Below are 21,332 nucleotides of genomic sequence, written 5' to 3'. Positions count from 1 at the left end.
TTTGTTACTGCTCAACCATTCACTCCATATGCACCAGTAATACTCATTTCATCACTATTTTTATGTGTTTTAATGATCTCTGTTTTAAACACAGAATTATAATTGTATGCCCCTTCTTTATGTTCTTTCAGCATTCTTAAGTCTTTTGCACTCTTTGTAAATGCTAAAGTTATGTTTCTAACCCTGCAGTGACTTCCATGTTTCTGTACAAACATTGCAAACTTGCCATAGACCAGAAGTTGTAAATTAGTGATGTCTGGATGAGTCAGTTACAGATTAGCCAACATGATATTTAATTGAAAAAAATGTTGCCAGTATATTAAAAATCAGACAACTTTTTACATAAAAATCCAGACTTCTGGTTTCTCTTAAACAAGCCTACATTCTTTCTGCTGCTACCTTTAGATAAGACTTACATTTTCCAGTGTGTGGCAATCCCTGTGACATCTATGCAACCTATTTCACTTCATTGAGTTACCTGCCTGACCCCTGTAGATATTTGACATTGATTCAAACCACAGGCAGGGAAATGACTTAGAGACTAAAACAACCCTGTGTGCTCACCAGTGGCACCTACTGGGACAGGCAGAGTTATCCACTTATTCGGAAGCACTGCTTTCTATCTCCGGACAATTATAAAATGAAAGTTTCTAAGTTCAGTAGGTTTGCTAAATCTACCAAAAGCAGTTTTGGAGAGTCCCTGTTTTATTCATTCTGGTACTTGTTTTTTTTTTAAATTAAAAAATGTATTTTGTTTCTCTTCCCTTATCCTTCCTTTCTCTTGATTTAGACAGGAAAGAGCAATGAGAGGGGAGATGAGGTAAGAAGATCCTTTTCCCTCCTATGGTCTCATTCCTTTGACTGGAGTTCATAAGGGAGTAGGCGGCCTTCATAAGTCTGAAACCCTCTGCTGTGTAGACTACTGACACAGCCCTGTAGAGTGGTCGTGGGTGCCCCTCAACCAGTTGGGTTAAAATATGTGGCCACTTGCACATATATTTATCACCTTTTGTGGTTACCTCATAATTCGTCTAAAAAAAGACCTCCCTCTGCTGATTAACAGGCACTCTGCCTTCATCTATAAAAAGTACATAGCCAAAGGACAGTAGGAAAGACAAGTAGAACTACTTAAATGTCACTGAGGTTCAATCCTGATTACTTTGTATAGAAAAGAGGTAGGATGCAGATTGTCACAGGCTAGACTATGAATTCCACAAGAGCAGAGAGTATGTCTGCCTGCTGTGCCACTGTGTTGTCAAAGTTTGGCTGAGTAGCTTGTGAAAAGTAGGATGAATGAGGAAAGGAGTGAATGAATTTAGAGGCTGTAGTCATCGCAGGCAGAAGCAAGTTCTCAGATTTGCTGGACATTTCCAGAGTTTGGATGATAGAAGCATATCTTACACACTGGTAAATTGGAAATCGGTTATTGATATTCAAGGGACTTTACTTTTAGCCATGATTTTCTTGCCCTGAATATTATTTTTCTTAAAATAAACAGAATGTATAGTGCTTGTACCTCCTCCTTTACTGATACTTATCTTTTATTGGGCACAGAAAAACAGGAATAAAAGGTAGTCCTTTATTATTGAAATACATTCCATTAAGGTGCACACCAAAAATTGATTAAATGGGCCTTTCTTTTTTCCCCTCTTAATTTTAGATGTCAGTTTTTAAACTTCTTCTCATTTGCATCCAATGCTTCCTCCTAGACAGTTAACTCTTTCCTATAGTTGTAGTCATCTCCATGCTAATGAGGCTCCAATCTATATCTTCTGCCCTGACATAGAACTAAGCTCTGGATACATACCTTGCATTATCCACAGGCCAGCTCTCCTGAGCTTCTTCAGTGTTGTCTCAATCTCATTGTAATCCACTGGATTTCATCTTTATCTTCCCTAAATGCCACAGTTCTGTCCAGGGCATCACCACTCTCTAAATTCCTTAGATGATGTCTTGGTCCATTTGCGTTGCTATAAAGGAATACCTGAGGCTGGGCAATTTATGAAGAAACAGACGCATTTGGCTCATGGTTCAGCAGGCTGTACAAGAAGCATGGTGCCAGCATCTGCTTGTGGTGAGGGTCCAGGCTGCTTTCACTCATGGCGGAAGGCGAAGGGGAGCTGGTGTGCAGAGATCACACGGCAACAGCAGAAGCAAGAGAGAGGGGTAAGGTGCCAGACTCTATTTAACGACCAGTTCTTATGGGAACCAACAGCGAGGACTCAGTCACTCAATTGCTCAGTAGTACTAGGCCATTCATGAGGGATCCACCCCCATGACCTAGACACCTCCCACCTCCCATTAGGCTTTACCTTCAACATTGGAGATCAAATTTCAATATGAGCTTAAGGGGACAAACATCCAAGCATCCAATAGCAGATAATTAACCTCAAAATTATCCTTGTCCTTCTCATTTATCCTCAATAGCCTCTGAAATATCTCTTATGTTTGCCTCTTGCTCCCCATGCCCCTTGCCACCATCCCAGGCCTAGCGGTCATTGCCTCATACCTTGTCCACAGCCATGGTTTCCTAACCCTTCTTGTTTCCAGCCATGTCCCCTCCATTCCATTTTTCTGCCACCAAACTAACCTAAAACGGCCAATTTCATAGTTTCACTCTCTGCTGATCAAATTTCCTGATTCTTTTTACCTACATTTGTTTTGTGTCATCTTCAACATTTTCTTATACACAGTAAATACTTGCTTAATAAAAAGTACTAAGAGTGATGGAAATAAGGAAGTTCGGTCATGTGAATTCACTGAAGCTATGTTGACTATCCTTTGGCCTAGTTTATAGAAAATTAGCAGCTGATTCATATCTCTATTTAAGGAATGGAGAACTTCGCCAGAAATATTTTTATATTGCAGCTGCAAATAAGATAGAGTTTTCATCTGGACCTCAATTTCCTTACCTTACAATTGAGAAAAATGCCACCTATGGATATCCTAGATTTGCTGGAAGTATTACATGTGATGGATTAAGGCACCCAGCATGGGATATCCCACAGATGCAAAATGAATCCTACTTGAGTCTTAATACAAAAAGATTGAATGAATGAATTTGACGGCAAAATGAAATGATGAATCATTTTATATAAATCACAATTTATAAAATTCAGATTCAACTAAAATTTGGCACTAATTATGACCTCTGTGTTACGTATGTTAACACATACATCATCTTCTCATGTATTCTTAGAAGTAACCATGTGATACAGGTGGTCTTTTTTCAATGTACAGACAAGTTTAGCTGAGAAAAGGGAAAATGCCTTACTCCAGGATTGTTGGTACATACTGGAATTAGGGTTTGTCTCTAAGATTTCTGATTCCATATCTTTTTGTTTTACTTTTTTCTCTTCTTTTCTTTTTTTTAAGATGGAGTCTTGCTCTGTCGCCCAGGCTGGAGTATAGTGGCACTATCTAAGCTCACTGCAACCTCCGCCTCCCAGGTTCAAGCGATTCTCCTGCCTCAACCTCCTGAGTAGCTGGGACAACAGATGTGTGCCACCATGTCCCGCTAATTTTTGTATTTTCAGTAGACACAGGGTTTCACCATGTTGGCCAGGCTGGTCTTGAACTGCTGACCTCAAGTGATCCTCCCTCCTCAGCCTCCCAAAGTGTTGGGATTACAGGAGTGAGCCACCGCACCTGGCCTCTTTTGCTTTTTCTACATACCATGCTCTCAAATATTTTTCTTAGCAATATTTTTCGTGTTTTTTTTTCACCTTTTAACATGAGCATCGTTAAAATGCTCACAACTTAACGTTTTTACTCTCCCATTGAATTACTTAGTGCACACTCTTTCTTTTATTTTCTGTATGCTTATTTTAAATCCTTTGTTCCTATATTTGTATTCTTGGTGGTTCGAAGAATCTCAAACGTTGTCTCAGCAGCAGCATCATCTCTGTTTACAAAAGTTGAGGAAATACTGTATTTCCAGCTTAGGAAACTGAAGGTAAGTAGCACAATTAATTTCAACTGGCATCTGTTTCAATGACTCTGTTAATGCAAATGGGTTGTAAAATGTCAGTGAATATCTAGGAAGTTGTTATAAGCTACAGGTAAGTGAATTTTCTACTTTTGTTTTTGTTTGTTTGTTTGTTTGTTTGTTTGTTTGTTTTTGAGACGGAGTCTCGCTCTGTCGCCCAGGCTGGAGTGCAGTGGCGCAGTCTCGGCTCACTGCAAGCTCCGCCTCCCGGGTTCACGCCATTCTCTTGCCTCAGCCTCTCCGCGTAGCTGGGACTACAGGCGCCCGCCACCATGCCCGGCTAATTTTTTTTTATATTTTTAGTAGAGACGTGGTTTCACCGTGGTCTCGATCTCCTGACCTCCTGATCCGCCCGCCTCGGCCTCCCAAAGTGCTGGGATTACAAGCGTGCCACCGCGCCCGGCCTCTACTTTTGAAATGGTTGTAGCCTGCATCATTTGCTGAGTTCCACTTTTTAATACATAGGAATACTGCAGAGACAACATTTTTATGTGTTTGACATTTTATGAAAAAAAATTGCAAGTCATGAACAGCCCTCTTTCTTTCTTAATCTACCTGAAAATAATAACTGTAATTAACCTTTGTTACATTGTTATCAGAAAGGGATAGTCAAATTAACATTAAACAGATGTAAAGTCAGCCTTCATATGGCAGCTGTGTACATAAATTCTCTGGAAGACCTATCATGCTTAGAGAATGAATTTTAGATATCTATTTAAAATGTCTAATTACTTTAGCTCTTTGGTTTAATGTTAAAATGCCATATTGTTTATAGAATCAGCTTGCCTTCTCAACTAATGAAATATCCATTGAAATTGCTCTACGTGCAATGCACCATGTTAGGTGCTGCGGATGGGTGAAATTCCCGTACTCCAGAAGCTGACATTTCAGCTGGGAGATGTATATAGCATCCCGCTCTGTTAATATATGCTGGCCCCTCTGTTCGAAATGGCCTTCATCACTTTTCTCCCTCCTTTATCTGGCCAGCTTCTATATATTTCTCAAGGCCCAGCTATACATCATTTTCTTTTTTTAACTGATAAATAAAAAAATATATATTTATGGTATACAGTGTGATGTTTTGATGTATGTATACATTGTGGAATAATTAAACTAAGCTAATTAACTTACCTATCCCCTCATATACTTATTTTTTTTCCCGTGAGAATATTTAAAATCTCCCTTAGCAATTTTCAAGGATATGGTACATTAACTATAGTTACCCTTTTGTACAATAGGTCTCTAGGAGTTATTCCTCTTGTCTAACTGAAATTTTGTACTCTATGACCAACATCTTCCCATTTTTCTTACCCTCCCCCCATTGCTCAACTACTCCCTGCTTCTATAAGTCAACTTTTTAAGATTTCACATAAAAGTGAGATTAGGCAGTATTTGTCTTTCTGTGCCAGTCTTATTTTGCTTAGCATAATGTCCCCCTGATTAATCTATGATGTCACACATGACAAAATTTCCTTCTCTTTTAAAGCTGAATAGTATTCCATTGTGTATATAGACCACATTTTCTTTATTCATTCATCTGATGCTGGATACTTAGGTTGATGTCACATCTTGGCTGTCGTGAATAATGCTGCAGTGAACATGGGAGAGCAGGTATCTGTTCTGAGTGCATTTCCTTTGGGTATATGCCTCTGCCATGCCTGGCACATTTCTCATTAAGCTTTTAAGTGCCTGTCTCTGCACTCCCCATGTCTGTAAATCTGAATCATTCTCCTAGAACCAAGAACAGAACCAACTACATAATTTGTGACCCCCAGTGCAAAATAAAAATGTGGAGTCCTTTGTTTAAAAATTAAGAATCTTTAGACAGTGACAGTAGAGCATTAAACCAAATGTGGAGCCCTTCTGGGCACAGGCCTGTGTGAGACTGCACAGGCGGCTGGATTATATGGTAGTTCTATTTTTAATTTTTTGAGGAACCTCCATATTCTCCAGAATGGCTATACTAATTTGCATTGAATCCCCACCAACAGTGTACAAGGGTTCCCTTTTTCTCCATATCCTTGCCAATGCTTACCTTCTATCTTTTTGATAATAGCCATCCTAACAGGGGTGAGGTGATATCTCATTGTGATTAAAGCCATACTTCTTCTAAGATGCCTTCCTACCTGGCATCTTACTGTCATTTTGCTTTTGGTACCATATGCATCTTTCTATCAGAGTTTATCACAAGGTATTATAATTGTTATGTTTGGCAACCTCCCTGATTGCAAACTTCCAGAATTTATAAGACTGAGTCTTTTAGGTTTGTTTTCTGAGTACCTGGTACATGGTATGATCCTAATAAGAGCTTGAGGAATGAATAAAAATGTAACAAATACATACAGATATATAGTCATAAAGATTAGTTGACAAATGTGGCATGCAATAAGTGTCAAGAATGTCTTATAAACAAGTACTATAGGCTTTAGCGGGAGAGGAAAGAATAGATTGGTGGTCAAGGGAAGATTCCTGGTCAGGCTAGCCTCCTAGCCTGTGCCCAGAAGGGCTTCACACTTGGCTTAATGCTCTGCTGTCACTGTCTAAAAATTCCTAATTTTTAAACAAAGGACTCCACATTTTTGTTTTGCACTGGGGCCCACAAATTATGTAGTTGGTTCTGTTCTTGGTTCTAGGAGAATGATTCAGATTTATAGACAAGGGGAGTGGACAGACAGGCAGGGAGAGTGAGCACAAAAATCTCACAGGCATAATGAGAAATGTGTGAGGCTTCCAGAGGGTCAAGGACAGGCCAGCCTGAAGGCACTAGAGGGCTTACGTTGTTGCTCTGAGGCTTGGAAGATGGATTGAGGCAAAGTTGGGACATTTTTCTAGCAGGAATGAGTAACTTCAGATGCACAGGGAGCAGGAGAGTGAAGGGAGAAAACCGTAGCCTTATGAAGAGTCATGTGGTGCTGCTATGCAGGATGGAGAGAGGAGCAGTGAGGCAAAAAACAGGGAAATCAGGAAGCTAATCCAAATGTGATAATAAGGCAAAAGTGGCAAAGAAAGAACAAAACCGAGAAATACTATGAGGGAAAAATAAATGAAACTTCGACCACATGTGGGAATTGCAAAAAAAAAAGAAAAAAAAGTAGGACTCAAGGAGTACTCTGGACCATCCTGGGGGTGTAGTCCACTCTTGGCAGAATGAAGATAGGAAGAGATGGGCTAGGGGCAGCTTCTTTGTCAAAGGAACGACGAGTTCAGTTTTAGACATTGGAGATTATTACTGGAATTTCAAAATAGACTTGTTTATTTTTCCCTTAAATATGAATAACTGTTCATGGAGAAGAGAAATTGAAAAAGGAAAGGATTGTTAACAGTGTCAAATATTGCATAAAAACAAGGACATTGAAGACTGAGTAGAGTCCAGTTTCAGAAGAGTGATGGGAACAGCAGCCCAATAGAGATTCTGTGGAAATGAACAAAGGTAGCATTTCTTAAATTCATAATCCTCTTGTCCAAACTACTCCTCCTGAATTCCCCATCTCATTGAATGTTACTACTCTGTACCACCCAGTTTCCCATGCTCCTTCCATCATATTCAATCTCTCTTCCTCCATAGTCAATCAGTCTTTTCTTCCCCTTTCTGCCTATCAAGTGTCTCTGGAATTCACCTACATATCATTCTCCCACTGCCACCATCATCACCTTATGCCCTGCCAAGGCAAAGGCCTCTGGGATGGTCCAGTCTTTATTCTCCACACTCTTCCCATAGTCTTTGCCATCTTATTCTTCTCATTGGAGCTCGGGGGATTTTTCTAAAACTCAAGTATAGTTTTGTCACTTTCCACTTATGACTCTGTTAGGAATTGTGTCCTACCAAAAATATTGAAGTGCTAAAACCAAATGCCTATGAATGTGGCCTTATTTAGAAATAGGGTCTTTGCAGACAATCAAGTTAAGATGAGATCATTAGGATGGGCCCTGATCCAATATGACTGTCATCTTTTTTAAAAAGGGGAAATTTAGACACAAATGTGTAGATAAAAGCAGAAATTGGGGTGATGCCTTTATAAGCCAAGGATGACAAATGTTGCCAGCAAACCCACCAGAAGCTGGGAAAGACACATGGAACAAATTATCTCTCACAACTCTCAGAAGGAACCAGTCCTACAACACTGTAGTTCCAGATTTTTAACTTCAGAACTGTGAGACAATTCATTTTTGTTATTTTAAACCACTCAGTTTTTGGTACTTTGTTAAAACAGCCCTAGGAAGTAAATATGTATCCTAAAATGGCTCCCCATTGCTTGCAGGGTGTGATGGTTAATTTTTTATGTGTCAACTTGACTGGGCCATGGAATGCCCAGATATTTGGTCAAACATTATTCTGGGTGTTTTGATGACAGTGTTTTTGGGTGATGTTAACATTTAACTTGGTAGACTGAGTCAAGAAAATGGCCCTTCCTAAGGGAGTGGCCCTCATCCAATCAGCTGAAGGCCTGAATAGAGCAAAAAGTTTGACCATCCCTTGAGTAAGAGAGAATTCTTCCTGACTGACCACCTTTGAGCTGAGACCCTCTTTTTTCTCCCTTTGGACTCAAACTGAAACGCTGGCTCTCCTGGGTCTCCAGCTTGCTGAATCGTCATGAAGATCTTGGGACTTGTCAGCCTCCCTAATCACATGAAGCGATTCCTTGTAATAAATCTCTTTATACATACACATACATGCATACATAAATACATACACACACACACACATACACGCACATCCTAGTGTTCTGTTTCACTGGAAAACTGATTAATACACAGGGTAAAGCCCAAACTCCTTAACACAGTTAAAAGATCCACTATGACTTGGTCTCTGCAAAATCCTCCAGTTTTTCTCTGCACTTTCCCCCAGCTTCGCACTCTTGACTGCAGTAGCATCCAGCTTTGGTCATATTTTTGATGTACCTTTATTTCTCCCACCTGATCTTTCACACATGCCATTCCATTATGCTTATAGTACATTTCCACCTTTCCTTTCCATGTCATGCTTCATTAATTTATTCAACAAACATCTTTGAAATGTTGGATACAGTGTTTAGATGTTAATAAAGCAAACACGGCCCTTGGCCTCATGGAATTCCTAGTAGGAGACACCAATATCAAATGAGGCAATAAGTATACCAGAGATGTCAGCAGTATGTTGGAGACCATGAAATAGGTGATAACACTAGCCTTAACACATATGGAAAAGCTGAATTCTAAGCCTATAATGAGAGACGCCAAAGAGAAGTAATTCAAATCCCACCATGGACACTCAGCAAAGCTCAGAACTCCGAGGCACCAGATACCTTTGGAGGCAGAGTGCAAGAGGGACTTGAAAAATAGGAAGATTAGTAGAAAGTTTATATAAGGAGCAGTAAGATATTCCCCACCTTATCCTCACCCACATGTTGCTATATAAAATAAAAAAAAGAAACATTTAGAAAAAAAGAGTTTTTGGCTATTGCTGTGGTTTGAATGTCCCCTCCAAAACTCATGTTGAAATTTAATTGCCATTGTGATAGTATTAAGAGGTGAGGCCTTTAAGGGGTGATTGGCCATCAGGGCACTGCCCCATGTAGAATTGATGCCATTATAAAAAAGCAAGTTTATCCCAGTCTTGCTTTCTTGCCTTCTTGCCTTCTGCCATGGGATGAGGCAGCAAGATGACCCTCGTAAGATGCTGGCACCTTATGTTGGACTTCCCAACCTCCAGAACTGTGACCCAATGAATTTCTGTTTATTATAAGTTACCCAGTCTGAGACATTTTGTTATAACAGCACAAAACAGACTAAGAGAGAAATTTTGAGGTGAAAGCAGAAATTAAACGTTCAATGGAAGTTTTGAAGAAAATGTAGAAAAATTCTGACAGTAGAATAGGAAGCCTAAGAGGCAGAAAATGGGAGGAAAAAAAGAAAATTAGAAGATTAATCCAAGAGACATAACATGCAAATAAATGTAATCCCAGGGAAATAGAGCATAGGAAACAGAGGAAAGGAAATGAAAGATGGAGAGAGAAAATATTTCCCAGAACTGAGAGACTTGAACTTCCCAATTAGAAAAGACCACTGAGTAACTTGCACAGTAGATGAAAACAGACTTACACTAAAACAAATCACCAACAATTTTCAGAACACCTGGCATTAAAAAAAATTCTAAAAATTTTCAGAGAGAAACCAAAAATGACGTGATGTCTCAACAGCAACCCTGGAACCTAGAACACACAGGAACAATCCCTTCCAAATTCTGAGAAAATGATTTCCAGTGTGGATTTCAAAGAATGGAGATCGTTTCCAGCTATAAAACGTCTCATGAAATTTATGTTCCATATTCTCTTTCTGAAGAATCTACTAGAGGATATGCTCATTAAAACAAGGAAGTAGACAAAGAAAGTAGATGGTGTGTGGTCCAGAAATAGGAGATTCAGCCTAGATGGAGAATAAAGGGGTCCCCAGAGTGATGAAGTAGGGAAGCTTCTAGAAGGCAGCTGGGCAGCAGGACCGAACAGAGGAAGGGCCTCTCCAAGGGGGAAACAAGTAATGGATTCATTTCTTGATGTTTTAAATTGTATTTTAGCTCTGTTGGAGAGTTTATACAGAATTAGTAATAAGTACATAGAAACCTAGCATATCAAAAAAAGATACAAAAACATAATGCAAAATATTCCTAACTCAGTTATGAATATTTTGAGTCACTGTAAAAGCTGAGTATTGATTTAAATAAAAGGGTATTATGAACTGTTCTGGAGGATGATGGGAAGGTTAACATGTATATGTTGGACTGGGGGATGTGAGAGGGTCAAATATTTATCTCTCAAGTAGGAAGGAAAAAATATATGAACATATATATACAGATACATAAATATATGTATGTATCCGAACCCAATCAAGATACACCATAAGCATAACATCTAGAAATATGTAATAAAATAACTGAAGAATTAGCTAAAACTGTTGAAAATACTTGGTTCTAGGGAATGGGAATCAGAGGTGAAGGAGTGTGTCGGGAGACTGGTGTTTCATGAGAAGCCTTGAGGTAATATTTGACTTCTAAAACTAAATACATATATTACTTTGATTAACAAATTAAAGAAAACATATGTCCACACACACAAAATGTACACAAATGTTAATTGCCGCATTTTTATAATATCAAATAATAGACAGCATCCAAATATCCATCAGCTGATGAGTAAATAAAATGTGATATATTCATACAGTGGAATATCATTCCTCTATAAAAAGGAATGAAGGCCAGGTGCAGTGGCTCATGTCTGTAATCCCAGCACTTTGGGAGGCCAAGGCAAGAGGATCACCTGAGGCCAGGAATTCGAGACCGGCCTGGCCAACATGACAAGACCCTGTCTCTATAGAAAAAAAAAAAAAATTAAATATCCAGGTGTGATGGTGCGTGCCTGTAGTCCCAGCTACTCAGGAAGCTGAGGCGGGAGGATGGCTTGAGCCCGGGAATTCAAGGCCTCAGCAAGCTATAATCGCACCACTGCACTTCAGCCTGGGTGACAGAGTGAGACCCTGTCTCAAAATAAAGGAATAAGTAATAAAATGAAGTACTGACATGTTACAACATGGATGGACCTTGAAAACATGCTAAGTGAAAGAAGCTCGTCACAAAAGAACATGTATTGTGTAATTCCCTTTATATGAAATGTCCAGAATAGGCAAATTTATATATAGAGAAAATAAACTAGTGGTTGGCTGTGGCTGGGAATTAGGAGATGGGGGTGAATGGGGAGGAATCTGTAACAGGTACAGAGTTTCTTTTGGGGATGATGAAAATGTTCTGGAATTATATAGTGTAATTTTTGCACAACTCTGTTAAAATACAACAAACCACTGAATTGTATACTTTTTAAAGGTGAATTTTATGGTATGTAAACCATATTGCAATGAAGCCATTATTTTAAAAATTAAAGAAAAAATTAATAATCATACCTAATTCATAGAGTTGGTGTGAGGAATAAATGAAATAATGTATGTTAGGGGTCTAGTCCAGAGCCTGATGTAAATATTAAAAGATTAGTTAACATATACACAGGATATACAATCTGCCAGGCACTCTTCTAAGTTCTTTACATATATCAATTCACTTAACCCTTGCAACAACTGTCTAAAATAGACACTGTTCTTACCCCCATTTTATAGATGAGGAAACTGAGGCCAGTGCAAGTAAATAATGTGCCCAAGATCACACAGCTAGTACAACAGTAGAGCTGGAGTTTGACCCCAGACAGCTAGCCCAGCATCTTTACTTTTCACCACTTTGTTGCTTCCTCTCTTTGCCTCCCAGGTCCCATGTCTGGGATAGGGCTGTGTGCTCCCAGGGACACTGCTTTTCATCTGTTGTGCTTCCAAGTAGATAACTGTTCACTTGCCTTTTTTCCTTGTCTGTGTCTTCAACTATAGTGGACATTCTACAATGGCAAGGACTGTACCCATCTTAATTCCTCTTCATACCCTGCCCATGATATGTTGGGATGAGGGTGGGCTGTAGAGTGAAGCAAAGGTGTTTTTCTCTTTGTACAAATCCCATGAGTGCATGGAGAGGAAGTGGGGAGAACTGAAGATGCTAGCATTAAGATGCTAGAAAAACATGAGATAATTGATGGAGCAAGGTGTCTAAGGAATTAGAAGATTAAGAGTGAGATAGTGTTGAAACACTGACTTTGGGAAGAAAGAAGAATGCTGCTTCCATTAAGACTGAAAGAGAGGAGGAAGAGGTGGATATTGTGAGAGGGAGAGTACAGAGGAAGCTCATACCAGACGACTTGGATCATCTCAGTCAAGAAGGGATAGCAGAAGAATCTTGGGCCAGGACAAAGCATAGGAGAGTGAAGTGGAAGGTTGAGACAAGAGGAGAGAGTTTAGGATAAATACCCAACTTTTTGGGGTCTGTGATCTCTTTACTAATACAATGGACCCTTCTCCCAGAAAAAAAGTACATACACACAAAATTATGCATTTAGTTTTAGGGGTCTATGGACTCCAGGTTGAGAACGCCTGTTCTCAAGACTTAATAAAATTGAATAAAAGTATTTCTGAGAAGTAATTTGAAGTCAAGCATCTTGACTTTTTAGCATTCCAAGTTTGTGTTTCTGTGACTTTCCTCAGCAATATTTAGAGGCCTGAGAGTAGCAGGTGATCTGATATCTGGGACTGAGGCCAGAAGCTTCAGGGCAGGAGAGGGTGGGATGAAGTCTGAGAGGGTGGTAGGGCTTAGAGGAAGGCAAGACCCAGGCCAGGGACAGGTGGCAGTGGAGGCTCATAGAGCGTGGGCTGAGAGAGGTCCACTCCGGCTTCAGGCCTTAAGGGGGCGCACTGTCTGTAGAGAACATAAAAACGTAAGAAAACCAAAAGTCAGTCTTCTGTTTACTATTATTATGCTGCACAAGCAATTTAAAACACCAACAGCAATAAAATACTCTTCTCTGAAAAAGTCTTGGTCTAGGACCTAAACAATTGCCTGAAATTGGGTAGACTTACACTAGTGAGAGGCAGATAAAGAGATTAAGATTGAGGGAGTAGGGCAGGGCTTGCAATGGTGCCAGCCAGGATGTGGCTGAGGGGGTGTGGGTGCCTACCGTGGATGCTAGGGTAGAAGACGACTCTATTAACTGGGTGGCTGTAAGCAGCATCCAGGTCAATGCCTTTCATCTTCTACAACCTAGACATTGCCTGGAATCCTAAATCCTTTTCTTCACTTAACAAACATCACCTCTGCTCAAATCCGCAACTGCTTTGATATCACACTGCCTTTTTCCCCCCTCTATTATAGATGGCATTTATTGACTCACGTGTTTTTTTCCCCACTAGACTATACTCCTTGAGAACAGCGATTGTGTCTTATTTATTGCTGAATCACCAATTCAGACAGGCATGCAAACACTTGTTGAACCAATGCACAAATATATTTTGCTCTTCTTTATAGATTCCTCTGGCCTCAGATGATCAGGCACCACTAGATACAGAATACTGTGCTTTCCTTCTCCAAGGTAAAGGAATAAATATCTGTTCCCCTTCATGAAGTGTTACTGTTGGGCCTTTATGCCATCCTGAAACCACCAGGATGTGGAACCAGATCAGGGAGGTCCACAGTTACAACCCCTTGTATCTGTAACACCATCAGAACATTATCTGCAGAGTCCTGCAGCAGGGCCCCGAATGAGGAGAGCATTTTGCTGCTTTGTAGCATGAGCAGTGCTGTAACAGTGATGCATGGATGTTCCTCTGGTGTCCTGAAAGAATTTAGGTGCTTCTTGAAAGCTCTCTGCAACTTATTAATTGGGAGTGATTATCCAACGGAGAAAACAGTCCCATCACCCCCTCAGTCTTCCCTGGGAAATCACAAGAGGGCTGATAGCTCTCTGTGAGGTGAACCGTTTCCAGAATCCCCACCGTCTCGTCCCGTTCTTCCGCCCACCCAGTTCCTCAAGATAGCCCCTGTGGGCTTCTGATGAAGTCACCACACCACTGGCTAATGAAGTAGATAAACCAGAACAGTTTGGTTTAACATTTAAGGTCAGAAACGGAACTTTCTAGAGGAGAAATCAAAAAAGCAAAAGAATTATAAGGGCAGCCCTCCAACCAGTCAGAATACCGTGACCACCTGAGAGGCCCGTGGCCCAGCAGGCATGGACGCTTGTCGACTCTGGAGCAGATATCTTCAGCACAGCATCTGACCTGGGAGCACAGCCACATACCCTCATTCCTAAACAGCAGATTGACTACTGGAGCCACACACAGTCTCCGGGCGATGTGGAGACATGTCTAACATTTAGTCAACATAACTCAGGGTGCCACAGTCTTCACAACTGTTGTGAGCAATTGAGGATGCTCCATTTGAAGATAGGAATTTGCCCTCAAGCATCTGGGGTTTGGGTACAGAATAGAGCTTCCCCTGCCACCACCTGCTAATTTTATAAAATCTGCATTCAAAAAACAAATCCTGCCTGTAAGAAGGAATTAAGCTACCCATTTAAATATAAAAGCTGCCTGTGCAATCTACTGCTGCTCTTTATAGGAAACGCTTAAATAATTGAGATACTTAATTGGGTTAAACAGATCCCTAGCACATAGATGTTCTATAAATAAAAGAATGAGTAAATAATCTAGTAACCTTCCTTTTCATGTCCTTCACTTAAAGAGATCATTCTGTTTTGTTTGCACCAATAAGATCACTGTTAGAGGACTTCAGAGAGGTTTGATTTTAGGTGGGGTGGGGCTTTCCCAAGGAAGTCCCTTTTCATTTGTTTCAGGTGTACTGCCACCTTTTTCCCTGGCTCTTTCACTAAAAATGAAAAATTTGTTGATCTTTGCTGTAAGTAGGTAGGCACCTGGGCTTTGCTTTTGCAACTAGTCAAAGAAGTCAAGTTATCAGGCTGATCTCGCCTTGCTATCTAGAATCAGAAAGGTTTAAGTAGCCCAGGGACTACTCAAAGACAGCTGGAGGAGAAAGGGAGAGAGAAAAATGCTTATAAAGGGGTGGGCAAAAGAGCGGGACCTTGTCTCAAAAAAAAAAAAAAAAAGAGGAAGTGGTAGGAGGTGTCTGAATTTCACTGTGACCTGTTCTGTCAGGTGATTTTTGGTGGGGCGGGGACATGAAAAAAAAAGTTAAAATGTCCTTATAAAGACAAAATCTTTTTCTTTCCTGGCTGATGATTTGTCATTCTAGTCACTTCCTGCCTTGTGACCACACACCCGGGCTTGACAAAGCTGTTCTGCAGATCAGAAAGAAGGGGTTCCTGGTCATACACCAGTACTACCAAGGACAGCTTTTTCCCTACGAGGTAAATTTTCTTCATGTGTTTTTGTTGGTTTTAAGCGCTTGTGATGCCCTCCGGCACTGTTTCTGTGGATTATGGGTTTTGCCTTCAGGGGACCAGAGATCTGAGCATGTCACCTGAGACCTCTGTGATTCCTGCCACTGTCTAACTGGCCAGGACATCTGCCGCCACCTCTCGTGGCCATCCAAGATGGAGCACCTCGGCTCTCCGGGCTGGGTTCTTCTCAACTTATCTGCAGTTATCGCCCCTGCCCAAAATTAAGGTTTCTTTTTCCTTTTAAAGCCAAACCATGTTCTGGTTTATTTCTATTGCTCTATTTCAGGGAAGCTATTTACTGTGATTTTATCTTCTTTAAAATGTTTTCAGGAAAAGCGCGTATTGATAATTTAGATTGTACTGCTTATTGGCCTAATGGGGGTAGTTTAATTTTAGTTCCTGAGGCTCTGTTTTTCTAAAAAACTTCTTTACAGTACTTTAGTGGATATGTTAATATCTTGAGTCATATGTTACTGAATGTGATAGTGGTTATTTGAGTGATTTTTGGCGCCAAGGGTTTTTAATGCGTGTGCTTTATAACCACATGGAATTAGAGGTTTTCTCTTTTCCATTTGTTCTCTAAAAATAAAAGCAATTTGTGTAATGCTTAATTGTAGTGTTTTTGTAGGATTGTCTGAATTATTTGTTATGCTTATGACCATATCAATGAATATTCACTCAAATTCTGGGAGAGAGGCTTTTACCTACAATAGAAATTTTTATACAGTTGATGTGGGATATTTATTCCAGAAACTTTGCCCAAACATAGACCCTTCGGATTTTGTAGTATAAGCTTTTACTTAATTACCACTATCATATAACACTAAGAACCATTGACAAATGATAACTATAAAAGCCATTCAGACTGGAAATGGAAACATTAATCAGGATATTTATCAAAACCGAACTTTTCTTTTACATAGCAACTTGTTTTCTAAAATTACTGTCAGGACTATCAGTAAGCAAATAAAGGTGGCTTATCCACACACATCTTGATTTTGAATTTACATACATTTGTCATAAGTTTAGTTTCTATTAAGTATAATTGTTTAAAGAATGTCTCTGTAGACAAATTTGAATAGAATTAATCATTTACCTATAAATGTGAATTTCTGGAAACTGCAAAATGTGACCACCAATGTTACTTTGCACAACATCTCACCTGAATAGTTTCAAACAAGCAAAAATGTGAAACTGAGAGAAGAGGGACTTGAACCCCGTAAAAGAACAGATTAAAAATATGTTGTGTCTTATTTTAAGTAAAACTATTAATGAGAATAAAATAAATTCAAATGCGAAGGAATGTCAGTATTTTTCTTATATTTACGAAGGAATAAAAAAGAACTACACGAAAGTTAATTCAAAATATAAAGGTCCCCTGTTTAAAATTAAGTTTACATTGCTAAAGCATCAACCCCATATGTTACAAAGATACTCCTCTTCATTCTAAGCTCACCCCCAGGAACATCAGGGGAAACATCTTCTAGGTCTTGCCCTTTGAACAAGCACTGCTGTGGTGGAATGGAGTTGTGCCTAGGAAGACATTTCCTTAGCAATCCCAGAGACCCTTTTCTTTGTAGCATTTAAATTTTTGTCTCTTTTGTAAATTATGCCTTGAAACAACTGGTAATTTGGGAAACAATCTCAGTGCTTTAACTTCATTTGTAATTCTATCTCTGAACCCTTTGGGGAAGGGAAGACCAACAAGTAAAGTCTCATTTGAATGTAACCATTTAACTTGGAGAGGACAGGAAATTAATAATAGCACTCAATAATTATGAGCACGTAGTGTAGGCAGCTACTCTTTATGCATTACCTCGTTTAATCCTCTCAGCTACCTTTAGAGATAAGGAATGGGCTAGATGGTTGAAGGAACCGGCCATAGGTCACTGGGCAGTTGGGGTGGGGGGCAGTAGATGGTCAGGATTTCAGGCTCCTACTGACTGTGTGTGTTACAGGCCAGCATACTTTTCTCAGAGGTAGGTGATTGTAGACTTTTATTACTGAAGCTAGCTAACAAGATCTTGGTACTCACAGTTTTAAGAAAGAATAAAAGAGAGAGAGAGCAAGAGAAAGAGAGGAGAGAGGGAGAGAAGAAAAACTTTGTAATACAATTACAAACATTTTAATTTTTATAAATAAGAGATACCATTGCAGGTTTTATATAATAATGGGATGAAGAACTATTTTTAAATTAATGCATAATTTTACTAAAGAATTGTGTGCCTTTACAAACTTGCCTCGACCCACTTCCCCAATCTTATTTCTTGTCACTTCCTTCTGTTCAACCTCCCACTACCTCATCCCCTCCCCCGCCACTGCTAACCCACATTTTGGTGCACCAGACCACAAGCCACCAGAAAGTTCCATTCTCTTTCACCCTTTTTCACTGCAACTGTTTCTTTAATTGCATTCTTCTTTATTTTTAAAACTTCTGATCATTTTTCAAGGCGGACTTCAAGAAACATACCCTTTTGGAGGCCTTCCCGTCTTCTCCCTGCCCCCACTAAATGTTTATTTGGTGTGCATTTGCTAAATGCTTTGATCTTGGAGTAAGTATAAAATTAATCACATTAATTTAGTTTCAAGTCCTTATTTGCTGACAGACCTGAGCTCCTTCTCCATCTTTCCTGGCACATAGTAGATACTAATGGCGTTTATTGAATTGAAAATTTGTCACCAGTATTTTTTTTCTCAGCTTCTCACATACGCATGAAAGACTTTGATTGTACTTATTAACTTAATATTTACTGAGTTTCCATTTATTGCTATGAATGAAGATGCAACAATAATATTTTGCATTCTACCATGCTTCAGCTTTACCAAAGCCCTAGTCTCATTTTAGCTTCAAAGTATCATATAGACATTGACCTCAAGAAATTTAAAAAATTGTACAATGACTAACACACAGGGAAAATTATGATCTATTTTTTTAGTATAAATACATTGGTTGGGCCAAAACTTAGCTACCCTTGCCAAAACTATATACCCAATAATGGGCCTTTTTGATGACAAAGAACATAAGAGCAGTTGTTAACTTTTACTTAGTCACTTTGGATTATTCTCAGAAAATTCTCAAGTCAACTTCTCCTTGTTACCTAAAGAGTACAGGCCCTTCTGTGTATACAGGAGAAATGGCAAGCAACTTTTAAAATCAGGTTAGGTAAAATAAAATTAAGAAATCTGCTTATAAGGTTATATTTATGAAGAGTCAAACACTTATAAAATAAGATTATAAAGGCTTGGACTTTATGACTAACAGTAGATTTTATAGTAGAGTGACATTATTTCAGTTAGTCTAATTTTCTTCCTAGTGTTTTTTTATCTGCTAGTTTCCCAACTTACAGATATCAAATGAAATGATACTATTTCATCTGTATCTTGAACATGGCAGAAATAAACATTAGAATTAGGACACATCAAAATATAAAACTAATCAGTGTCTGCAGATTTGAAGAGTTTCACGTGTTCCTATTTTGCCAGATGGAAATGCACTTCTTAAAAAAGTGTTGATGTTCCACAGTGTCTTCATTTTGAGGCTCTCGGAAGTCACCTCCTGATTAAATGTTGGTTTCCTAGGGATATCTCCCTATAGCTGCTGTAGCCGTGGTACTCCCCAGATGGCATCTCCTTGTTGCTTTCCTCAGTTCCCTTCTGATCCAACTTCCTGCCTTATACTATTGACTGTTCCTGTTGTTTTGGTTTGTCAGTTTCGATGCTTACATCAGTCTGCCCAGAAATTGCATAACTGCTCCATCTTGTAAGATATCAGTGGGGGGTGGGGGGAATGGAAGGCGTTTCAATTAATCATCCTAATAATAACGCTAATACTTACATTGAATCAGGTGTTTTTCTAAGTGCTTTAACCCTATGAAAGCATTTAGTTGTCATACAGTTCTGTGAGGTAGTGTCTGGTGTCCTCTTCATATTTGAAGGCAAGTTCATTCATTCACGTAGTTTATTTAATTTTCTACAATTGGATCAATTTTGTCTTAACTGTTGAATTTCAGGCAACTTCCTGGAATAAACAAGTAGCAAACCATGGTGCTTATTTGTAACTAAGCCCCCAAGTTGAGCTCAAATAATCATAATACACCCCCAAATAAATGCATCTATATGATAAGTGCTTTTATTAAACAGATTATTCTGTCATTATATCATCATCATCATCATCATCATCGTCATCATCAGCAGCAGCAGCAGCAGCAGCATCAGTAGTCAGCCCCTCTGTACACTTGACTGAGTAGAAGCTGGTTGTTAACAATTATAGGGCTCTGCATGGGTCACAGAACATGATCTCCACCCTCAAAAACTTTAAAAGGTTCTTAGTCTTTTTTTTGTTTGTTTGTTTTTTGAGACAGAGTCTCAGTCTGTCGCCCAGGCTGGAGTGCAGTGGCGCCATCTCGGCTCACTGAAACCTCTGCCTCCTGGGTCGCCCAGGCTGGAGTGCAGTAGCGCCATCTCGGCTTACTGAAACCTCCACTTCCTGGGTTCAAGCAATTCTTCTGCCTCAGCCTCCCAAGTACCTGGGACTACAGGCGCCTGCCACCACGCCCAGCTAATTTTTTGTATTTTTAGTAGAGACGGGGTTTCACCGTGTTAGCCAGGACGGTCTCGATCTCCTGACCTCGTGATCTGCCTGCCTCGGCCTCCCAAAGTGCTGGGATTACAGGCGTGAGCCACCATGCCCGGCCTTTAAAGTTTAGAATAATTTTAGTCAAGTGGCATTCACATTTTCTAGTCTGTTGTGACTGATAGACATGAATAGATTAAACATTCTAGTTTTTATACCCAAGCACACTTATCTATGATTGTATAGTAATGGCCAAATATAATCGTCCTAAAAACTGAGAAAGAATGAAACATTGTTTTAAATGTTAGTGGAGGAAGAGAGGTAAAAGTGATCCACTTACTGGGTTTAAGTAAGTTTTGCTCAACTTTAGAGCCATGGCTGTGTCAGCCCCACTTACAAGTACAAGGAGCCTGTTTCTCAAAGATGGTCAGTTGTTCTTTCTGGCGGAAGGAAAAGCTATGTTAAATTGGGGAACTAGCAAACCCACAGTTCTGTGGTTGCAGCATTGATTCTTGTTTCAGCATCGGTTACATGGACAGAAGGGAGGGTCTCCCTCCCTCTCTCTCTCTTTCTCTCTCACACACACACACACACACACAGACACACAAACACACACACACTCACTCACACACTCCTTCTTGACTGGATAAGCTAAAGTGGAAAAGAGATTATGTTCTCCATAGCAGAAAAGCTGACACCAAATTCAGCAGGCAGATTAATTATGCATGTGAATTGCAATCTCCCAGATAATTTGCTTTCCTTCTTTTTCTGGTTGCACTTTCTAGAGGGAAGTGAATTAATGGAACAATTACCTTGCATTTAAATAATACCCTGCATTTTGTTTCCTCAGTCTGGTAGTAGTCACTAAAATTTATCCAAGCTATGTATCCAAATGTGTGAAGTAAAAGGATACACAAATGTTATTTGTATAAAATTTGCTTATTTTCCCTATTCAGCATTC

At 39.6% G+C, this 21,332-nt stretch overlaps 1 protein-coding gene across 1 annotated transcript in view; it reads left to right on the top strand.

Moving 5' to 3' along the window:
• Positions 1-3,918: 3,918 nt before the first annotated feature.
• Positions 3,919-21,332, top strand: part of LCP1 (lymphocyte cytosolic protein 1) — a 66,997-nt gene continuing 49,583 nt past the window's right edge. Inside the window, exons 1-3 of the mRNA XM_030813368.1 lie at positions 3,919-3,955; positions 13,908-13,971; positions 15,651-15,765. The gene's annotated coding sequence lies outside the window, so the exon portion shown is untranslated. The remainder of the gene's footprint in view (positions 3,956-13,907; positions 13,972-15,650; positions 15,766-21,332) is intronic.

The sequence above is a fragment of the Nomascus leucogenys genome, chromosome 5 (assembly GCF_006542625.1).
Source record: "Nomascus leucogenys isolate Asia chromosome 5, Asia_NLE_v1, whole genome shotgun sequence".
NCBI classification, from domain to species: Eukaryota; Metazoa; Chordata; class Mammalia; order Primates; family Hylobatidae; genus Nomascus; species Nomascus leucogenys.
This window is presented reverse-complemented; position numbering and strand designations above follow the sequence as displayed.